Source organism: Apium graveolens, chromosome 1, assembly GCF_009905375.1.
Source record: "Apium graveolens cultivar Ventura chromosome 1, ASM990537v1, whole genome shotgun sequence".
NCBI lineage: Eukaryota > Viridiplantae > Streptophyta > Magnoliopsida > Apiales > Apiaceae > Apium > Apium graveolens.
This window is the reverse complement of record NC_133647.1, coordinates 190,705,431-190,715,299: the sequence shown is the minus strand read 5'-3', so window position 1 is coordinate 190,715,299 and position 9,869 is coordinate 190,705,431. Positions and strand designations below refer to the sequence as shown.

At 32.8% G+C, this 9,869-nt stretch overlaps 1 pseudogene; it reads right to left on the bottom strand.

The window, feature by feature from the left end:
• Positions 1 to 2,913: 2,913 nt before the first annotated feature.
• LOC141723297 (adenylate isopentenyltransferase-like) lies at positions 2,914 to 4,161 on the bottom strand (annotated as a pseudogene).
• Between the last annotated feature and the right edge of the window lie 5,708 nt (positions 4,162 to 9,869).

Sequence of the window (9,869 nt, the reverse complement as noted above, 5' to 3'; positions counted from 1 at the left end):
TAATCAGGACTTGACCCGGTTTTCGAAAAAGGCTCGGGATTTGACCCGGGTTGTCACATATGGTATCAGAGTTCTGCCCGGTCGGAAGTGTAGAGGCACTGCCCGGGTTTCGTATATGTGTTTGTGAGATCGACGAGGACGTCAATCTTATAAGAGGGGGTATTTGTAACATCTTACATCAATAAGAATAAGAGTGTTTGTGACATTTATAGATACAAGTAAACAATCAATGTGTACCAAATCGCTAGTTTTTTCGTACTGACCTGTGGTGGGTTGTTGGCTCCGGTATGCATTTGGTTGTGGGCTTGGATGTTATACCCGCCCCCTCCCAATTAAAGCTAACAAAAGTTCAAGAACACACATCCAACCAACTATGTCAAAAATATACACTAAAATACTCCACCAAAAATTGAAAACTCGTGTATAGGGCTGCATAGAAAAAAGGTCCAGAGCTGAAAATCGGACCGGACCGGGTCTATCGGTCCAAAAACCGGACCAGACCGATTTGATCAGGGTCGGTCCACAGTCCTAATATCTGAAAAAAATTTGTATTCGGTCTGGTCCGATCTGAAACTGGAAAGCCGGAAAAAAAAACCCGGTTTGACCGGAAGCTTAATATTTCACCATTTAATATATATTACTAAAAAATAAGAAAAAGAAACATGTGTAGTGTAATACAATTATTATACAACGACTTGTGAGTTGTGAGTCTTTCTCGACTTCTCTTGACGTCAGTGTGGATATCAATCACATTCACAGGGTATTAAAATCAAATCACAATACACAACCATAAGAATTTAGGGTTTTAAATCGAAGCTTCAATTTTCAATTTATCGAAGTAAGTTTTTTTTTCTAATTTTGGGTATTAGGATACACATAGTGAACCTCAATGTCTTGCTATAGTCTTGGGTTATATTTCATATGATGTTTACAATTACTTGTTCATATGAGGTGAATCATATTTGGGATTGTGAAATTTGTGTCATTGTATAAATTGTATGTATGTTATTACAATTATACTAGAGGTTAGAGTGCAGAATTAAAATATGTTCTTGCAACTTGTCTCTGAGCAATAATTAAATTTTAACTGCAACAATTTCATTCTATAAATGCTGATTGCTAAATAATTCTCTTCCTTCTCTAACTGAAATATAAGTAACATGGTTCAGGATCAGGGGTATGCTAAGAAGTAAGTACAAGTGGGGAGAATGTGTCTGAATGATGACAACTAAATGAACTGTGTCTGAATGTCTATAATTGTAAGATTTTAAAATAATAATTGCTAAGCTATGTTCAAACATTCACTAAACTTAATCAATTAATTTTTTTACTTAAATATAGTTTGCAGATGTGTTTGCATAGACTTTTACTTAATTATAATTGCTAAACATAATTAACTATATTGGGTCTTGCCTCCGTAAACTTGTAAGTTATTGACTATAGCACGTAACAACCTAATCCTTTGTTGTCTGGCTTCTGCAATGAGATAGTCTTAGGTCTGCGAAAAATAATTAAGTGAGTAACATTTAGTTTGACACATTTATAACTGTTCTGAGTAACAACTAAATGAATTAATATAGCATAGAATTTAGAAGCGGCATTTAGTACAGGAGGAAGACCCTTGATCAATTTAGAAGCTCTCTAACTCCCAAGGTCGTATATTTATATCTGTATTTGTGAAGCAAAACTATATTTTTCTTCATTTTGTATATTTATATGTGAATTTGGTTTAAATTTAAAGACAGTGCAATGTCTTATTTATGACCGCTTTGCGCAAAGTAAAAAATGATAGAGATAAAGTCATGAATGTCGAGGAAGCACTAAAAGAGATAGATGACCTGGAAGATGGTATAAGTATGTTACATTTATGTAATGTTTTTTCTCACTTTTTTTATTTATCTATACAGATATGCATAAAAATGGAATTAATGAGTACACGATTTATGTCACAAATGAAATTGAAGAGATGTAGTCTATGTAGTATTCAGTAAAACTGGGACAGATACTATTCAGATTTCACTTTCTTTTTATTATTGTAGCATTTTAGTTGTTTGAAGTATCAATATTTCCCTGCATTGTTTGTTCACATTTTTTGCATAATTATAATCTACACAAACTTATATGGTACATCTAATATACTTAATCATGCAGGCAAATCAGTTTGATGCAGTAGGAAGTAGGAACGAACATCCAAAGTTGATGAAAAGTTGTCAGGATTATCATTCTTTAAAGCAATTTTAATGTTACTCACTTGCTGCACCAGGGGCTGATTTGCAATCTTTTCTTTTGTATTATTTTTTGACTAGAGTCTTAATTAGTTTTATACATTCAGTTTTTTTTTCAAATTGTATCATTGTATGCATAATGATGGTGACACACGTCGTTATTTGCCTATGTTTGATGAAAAAGCTTATATTCATTTTATTATTATGGATTATAGATCAGTCCATGGATTTGTTTTGTTGGTTGAGTTGTAATTGCTTGATAGAAACTTGCCGTATTAATATTTCTTGCAAGAGGTGTACATTTGAATTTAATTGTAGAGTATAATAATTCAGGTGTTTATTACACGTAGATAGCCTCTAAATTTGAATGTTGTCCTGCTAGTATTGTTACATGTGAAATACTAATTTCGGTCCGTTCGCAACAGATATATTCCGGTTCGGATCAGTTTGGTCCGCTTTCAAGACCGATGCTAACAGATCTAATCCCCGTCCATATTTTTCAAAAAATCCAATTTTTATCAGTACGATCCGATTTTTAGCACTGGTGCAGCCCACTCCGCTCGTATATATATAAAAAGGTGTTCTCGTAAAATTAAAATCTGGGTAACACTGATTTGCAAAAAGCCAAAACTCAAAAAATAAAATAAAAAATCTAACAAACAAGAAGTAACGAAAAAGGGTGCCAAACCTATTCATCTTTCAAAAACCGATTCACAATCTTCACGCGTTTCCACCACTTGCCTCCCCCATATTTTCGCTGCTTTTTCGCTATCTAATCCCATAACCGCCTTAAACGCCGTCGTTGCGTCTACTCTACGTAGGTCCCCCTTCCCTTCTCTCAACCGTTGGATCTTTCCCATCTGTCTCTTCGCTAGCTGACACGTGTTCTCTTTAACATTCCTAACTGCCTCCTCGTACAGATCTTCCTCGTATTTTGTGCAATCATTAGTCAGGTATTTTTTGAATTCGGGTACTCCTATTGCTTTTTTTAACCCGGTCTCACTCACTGAGTTGAACTCGGGGGAGTGGTAAAACTCGTCTAGCTCGTCAACCATTCCCGAGTCAAGCATTGAGTCAACTCGTTGATTGAGGTACTCGTTTAGAACGGGTAAGAAAACATCGACCCATATGAAACAACAGTTGTACCGGAGCTCCGACGATACCGGGTCGGGTTTTGACCCGTTAAACACATCCGAATCCGGGTCGAACCGTTTTACGAGAAGAGCGTAAATGAGCGAGTTAGACCCACCTACAATAATAGGCAACCGCCGCCGGGCGAGAATTCCGGAGATAATAGTCGACCCGAGTGACCTAAACTCGGATGGGGACATGGATTTGACCGGGTCAAATTGGCCGAGTAGATGGTGAGTTACACCGAGTTGCTGAGACAATGTCATTTTATTAGTGGTGATATGGAGGCCGCGATAGAGTTGAATTTTATCGGAATTAATAATCTCGGAGTTTGGAAAAAATGTCGACGCTACATCGACAGAGAGCTTTGACTTCCCGGCACCGGTAGCGCCGAGAATGACGAGGACTTTGGGGTGGCGCCGAGAAGGTAGTGGTGGAGAATGTTGTAACATTGTTGTGTAGGGCATGGTTTAGAGTTTAGATTGTGTGAGAATGTTTTAGGTAAGTAGTTGAGGTTAACATTAAATCATGAATAAAGTATGTTTAATGATATTAATGTGTGTTTTATGTGGGTTTATATAGAGAGATTTAGGGAGTGAAGGTACGGGGTGTTTGCAGAGGTTGAAAAAAGGGAACAGAGCATGTTCATGCTTGTACTGTAAGTGGAGGCTGTGTGGCATTTTTAATGGCTTCATTTGGATTTGCATGAGGAGTGAATGATACGGAATTACGTATGTTGCGACTTGTGCGCGCGCATACACGTGCACTTATGCATTTTGTATTTTAAGAAGCGGAAGAATTAAAATCGGAGAAACAGTTGAGATTAAAAAATACAATTTTTAAGTATTATATTTTTATTTTTAATATATAATGTTTGATTTTTTGGTTTACATATTTAGGAGGATTGACTATATAGTTAGAATTATTATTTTTTAAATTTTGTTTTATTGAATAAAAATATGAGATCAAAACTTTATTCATAAAAAGATTTTTTTGAAAAAAAATAATTTAACTATATAGCCAAACTTCCTAAAAATATGTGTCAGAAAATCAAATATCATATATTAAAAGACAAAAGGAGTATTAAAATTTAAAGGTCAATAGAAATGGGGGTTTAGGCTAGCCCATCAAACTAGCTATGTCATGTAATCCTATTTAATAGATATCTTATTCGGAAGAGAAAGTCACAAGTTAGAAGTGTCTCCTCCCCTCTAGCAAATGTCAAAAGATAACTACGACCCCCTTGTGAGCAGCAAATATTCTTGTATATATACAACAGTTTCTGTTGCATACTCTTATCTCTAGGAACTCCTATACTACATTCTATAATTTGAGTTATTATTTTTTTAAGGAAATTATTACTTTATTATTCTTTATAATATAATTCAGCCTATAGTTATTTAACATTACACTGAAATATTCTTTAAAATTAATAGTTAAAGAACACATTTATCAAATGCTATATACTGTAAGTTTTTAAATATTAAAGAAGGTGTTAAATCAAAAGCTTGTTAGGCAAAATATTGAATTATATTTTTTCAAATGAATAAGAAAACTTATTGTAAGTGGTGTGAGTTTAAAGATGAGTTTCCAGCTTTTCGTCGTAGAACGGTCAAATCGAGTGGATTGATAAGCTTTTTCTTGAAAATTACAGCAATTTTTAGCATGCCACAGACAAAATGGAAGTTCAAGATGACAGTGACGTTAGGGATATCTATGAGAGTTAAAGTGACAGTAAAAATAAATGTACCAAAAAAATGCACGCTCCAAAGAAGTGAAATTAAATCGAATGCAGCACAGTATATATTTGTAACAGGAAACTACAGGACAACTGTAAAATATTGCATGACATAACTTAAGAAACACTGTAGTTAAGAAAAAAATACTTAAGAAATATTATAAAATAAATATAGATGGTCATTTACACTGTGCTCCATGGTTTGAAAATGGAGAGAATAGAAGAGAAAATATAATTTTTAAATTTTCTTTTCTGGGGGTGCTTCGAATTTTTTGGTAAGAGAAAGAGAAATGATCAGCATAAAAATTTTCTATAATTTTTCTTTAAAAAATTCTTCACAAAATTGGGAAGATTTAGAAAAATACTCTCACATTATCTTTTTTTTTTTACCAAAACTCGCGAGCACACACCGATTAATTTTCTTCTACTATTTCCCTTCTGTTCTCCTCCCATTCCTTTTTTTCTCTTCTCTCCTAAACAATCTCTGGAGCACAGCATTAGTGCATGTCCGGGAAGCTAGTCTTTGAGCTTAAATGGGCTTTTATATTGGTTCAAAGTGTATAAATAAGTTGTTTAAAAGGGAATACTAAGAGCTTTAAAAATTTGTTGAATTTATAAGAGTTTTTACTCCAGTGGTACTAGCTATAATGGTTAGCTATATTTAACAAAATTATTTTATTATTATTTTTACATATATATATATATATTTATTATTATTTTTACATATACATATATATATATATGGAAATTTTATATGTTAAAATAAATTTAGTATATATTTAGTTAAATACAAGTGAAAATATAAATAATATATTCAATGAAAATATATTAAATTTCTAATAGCATTTTAATATATATTACAATTGAAATATAATAACATATTTAAATATAACCAAACATAATTGATAAACATTACTTATATATCTATTATAAAATATATAAGTATATTATACAAATATGCAATGTATATTAAAATAAATATATTAAAGTTCAAAATATTAAATATAAAATAAAATTTTTAATATATATATATATTAAGTGTAATAAAAATATATGTATATATTAATATATAGAGTATGTTGTTTAAATAAGGCTGATGAGGATATTTTAGCTAATGGATACAATATCAATAGATATAGAAGACGTGATAGTGGATATGTAAAATTATTGCTAACATGTTTAAGAGTTGGAGGGATATATTTTTTACCTAATACCTATATATCATCCTACCAAATAGACTTTTTACGTAAAATGTGACCATAGTTGGAGATGCTCTAACTACTTTGTTGAAAAATATAAAATCATGTTCTAATATTATTCTGCCAACTTAAAATGTTAGAACTAGAATCTCGGATTTGAATACTCCCTCTTTCGGAAGGGAGTATTAAAAAATATAAAATTATGTAGGACCTTATTTTATCAGCTTAAGATTTTTATGTAACTGATTACTTAGCATAGTTAAAAATAATATCGACAATATTAATATAGGATATTAAATATGGGTCAGTCCGAATAGTGTTTTACAATTCGCTAGGCGTGTCAGGGCGGTGAGGGTACCTCCGAGAGATTAATCTACAAGTTGGAGATTAATCAGACAGATTAATCGGAATATTAATCGCAAGAATATAAATATTTTTTTTTAATTTTTATAATTATATAATGATTAATATATCAAATTTTTGTTTGACAAAAGAAATTAGAATGATATTAAATAATATCTTCACATTTGACATTTGTAATTTACTAATTATTTAATTTACAATATTAACTATATTTTAATTCACATTTCTTAACTAGTTACAATATGTCTTTTATATTTTAAGTGAGAAAATAAATATATTAGAATACTTGTTACTTTTTACCAATACTTTATATTAGAAATTGACATGATATTGTGTGAAATTATGAAATTAATAAATTAAAATCATAAAAACTTAAAAAAATATATTTTTTAATTATTTTCCGCCTAGATCGTCTAGGACCGATTTTTGACCGCCTTGCCCATTTAATTCCGAGTTTGACCCAATTTTTAAAAACAACTCTTAAATCAGGGCTTAAATAGGAGTCGGGGCATTTTACTTAGGGGCCTAAACCGATTTTAGAAGCCAGGGCACACTGATGTCATATTATAGCATGAAAAATTTCTCAAAAAGCTATAAAAATGATTTTTAACATGAACGCACAGCATATTTTGATGTACTAACATAATTTTGTCCTGACCATCTCCGCTAAAATAAACCATCCAGCATAAAATTTCCTGCTCTCTTTTCCCATGATAACATATAGTAGTATATTTTGGACCAATATTCAGTTAATTAACTGTAGAATGCAAGTGGATTGGGTTTTCGGGTGCATCGACCATCTACAGCCCATTTTCACTTGGTTTTTCACTTGTACTGACGAAAGCGTTGAATTTTCTTAAATAACCTCACAAAACATGCTGCTCAAGTGTTCATCAGTGATTACATACTATGCTTCTATTTCAATATTACATATTCAGACCAGTGACCAACGTAAAAAGACTTATGTAGCATCTCATTGTTAGTTAATGTTCACACACTTACATTTTTTGTTTATTCAGGTCCTTATGACCTTATCTAAAGATACTATACGTCCTATTAAGAGAAAACAATAGTTCATTATCATTTATTCTAGGGAAAAAATTATAGATTCTTGTCTGAGCAGGAACCATCATTGATTTTAAGTATTTTCCGTAATTATGTGCTACAAATTTCACTAGTTCTTGTATTGTTTTGCTACTACCTAGCTACAGCTCTACAACTGTGCCCTCAATTGAAAGCACATATTTTATCTTTAAGCTGAATAGACATTTTGCACTAATTTTTCCTCTGAATATTAATAATTTCTTCTTAAGGACATCTTTTACAAGTATTTTCAATGGGAACTTGAAGACAAATTTAGTTGGGCATCTTTGTAGGCCTTTTTAAGTGTTAACTAGGTAGCTTTTTGCTTGTAATCTTTGTAGGTATATCTTCTGCATTATCATTGATGATGGAAGCTGATAAACTTGAATTTTTATTTTAACAGGAAAGCATATCGGTTTGGTTTTTTAACGATCAATCATGTGAGACTTGTGGATGTAAAGCTGAGTCGCCCGTGGATATACATGTTCAGCTAGCCGTGCTGATAATATTGGCAAAAAGTGATAGGTAAAGATGAAGCCCATCAAATCAATCTGTCTTTTTAAGTGGACGGGAGCCTGATTCTTAACAGCATTATGACAATGAATCTTAAAGCAAACATAGAAGTTGGACTGTAATTCGAGTCAGGCGGCTCGCAAGGTAGGGTAGAGGTTTAGGCTCGATCAGTTAAACGAGCCGGCTCGGGGCTCGACTCGATTAATTTCGGCTCGAAACTCGGCTCGATCAGCCTGAATTACAGCCCTACATACAAGCATTTTACCTCAGAGGGGCGTGAGAAGGATGAGATGTGCTGAGGAACTAAAATTTTAAAATACTAGGGAAAAACCTAGACGAGATCTTACACTTTTTAACAAGATGTATGTGAACCTTTTACAACCCAGAATTAAAAGGATCAGGTATTCTAAGATAAACTAGTCTGCAGATATCTTGCACAAAATTCTTAGCAATCTGCGCGTCTTTCCAATTGCTCCATTTGTACTCAAATTGATCAAAAATATACCAATGGATCCTTTAACTAACTATATTAGTATAGTTCTTTTTATTAATATAAAGAATACTTGTCTCAGACTGCTCAGCTGGAGTGAGCTTCTTCTACAAAGATCTTTTAGTTGGAAGAGTTGACAGCGTCTCCAGTACAGCACTGCTGATTTATCCCCCAAGTTACATTAACTAGCACCATCCTCCACCTTGTGCATGCTCTGCTCATATCATTCTGCCTCTGTAAATATATTTGATCAATTTACGCAACACTGTATTCTGATTATTTGTTGTCATAATAGTCATTGTACCTGTTTAGACAAAAGCTGGTTAATATCATTACTGGTTTTAGCTCAGCTGGTAAATTGTCAATATAATCATCTGTGCAGCACCACGTTTCAAAAAATGCGGTAACTTAACATTATTTGAATTATTCAATGTGCCAGAACTGAAGGAATTCCCAAAAGGAACCAACAAAATAACATTTTTCTGCTAATTGTCTTGATGTCGCGAAAAGTACTCAACATTACCCCAACACCGATTCCACTATTTTGCACCGATGAGTCAAAGATTATTGAATCACCCCCTCAAGTAATTGCACTTACCAAGGAAACAGTAGGCTACAGTGAAGACCTTATGCGCTTATAGAACTTGAAAAGGCCAATCGTTATATTTCTGTATTAGGAGTAATATGAATACCTTGACTCTAAGCTCTGGACTGTATATTGCATTTAAATTCATAGTAGAAGATTACAAGATGATCATATAGATAAACAAGAAACTATGCATGCACCACTAACATCATTTATAAAGCAGTGTTTTAAGCAGTTTCAAGTTTCTGACAGTGTTAATGTTCCTGTTTTAGAATTAGTCTCCTCGCTAGTAGTTGTCTTTTAGAACAAACAAGAAGACGATCTGTATTGTTTCTCAGAGCTTAGTGTACATTTGTCTTTGGATTCCTCTAATCGTAGGAGAAACCAACCACTTGTCAATCAACTTATCGAGCTACATCCTGGCAAAAATATGCACTTGGTATCCGTTAAGGAAAATTTCTGACCTGGAACAAATACATATAAATAAAAGCATGACATAGTTTGCTGGTCTTTCTGGTTAAATTTCAGTTAATTGCATAGA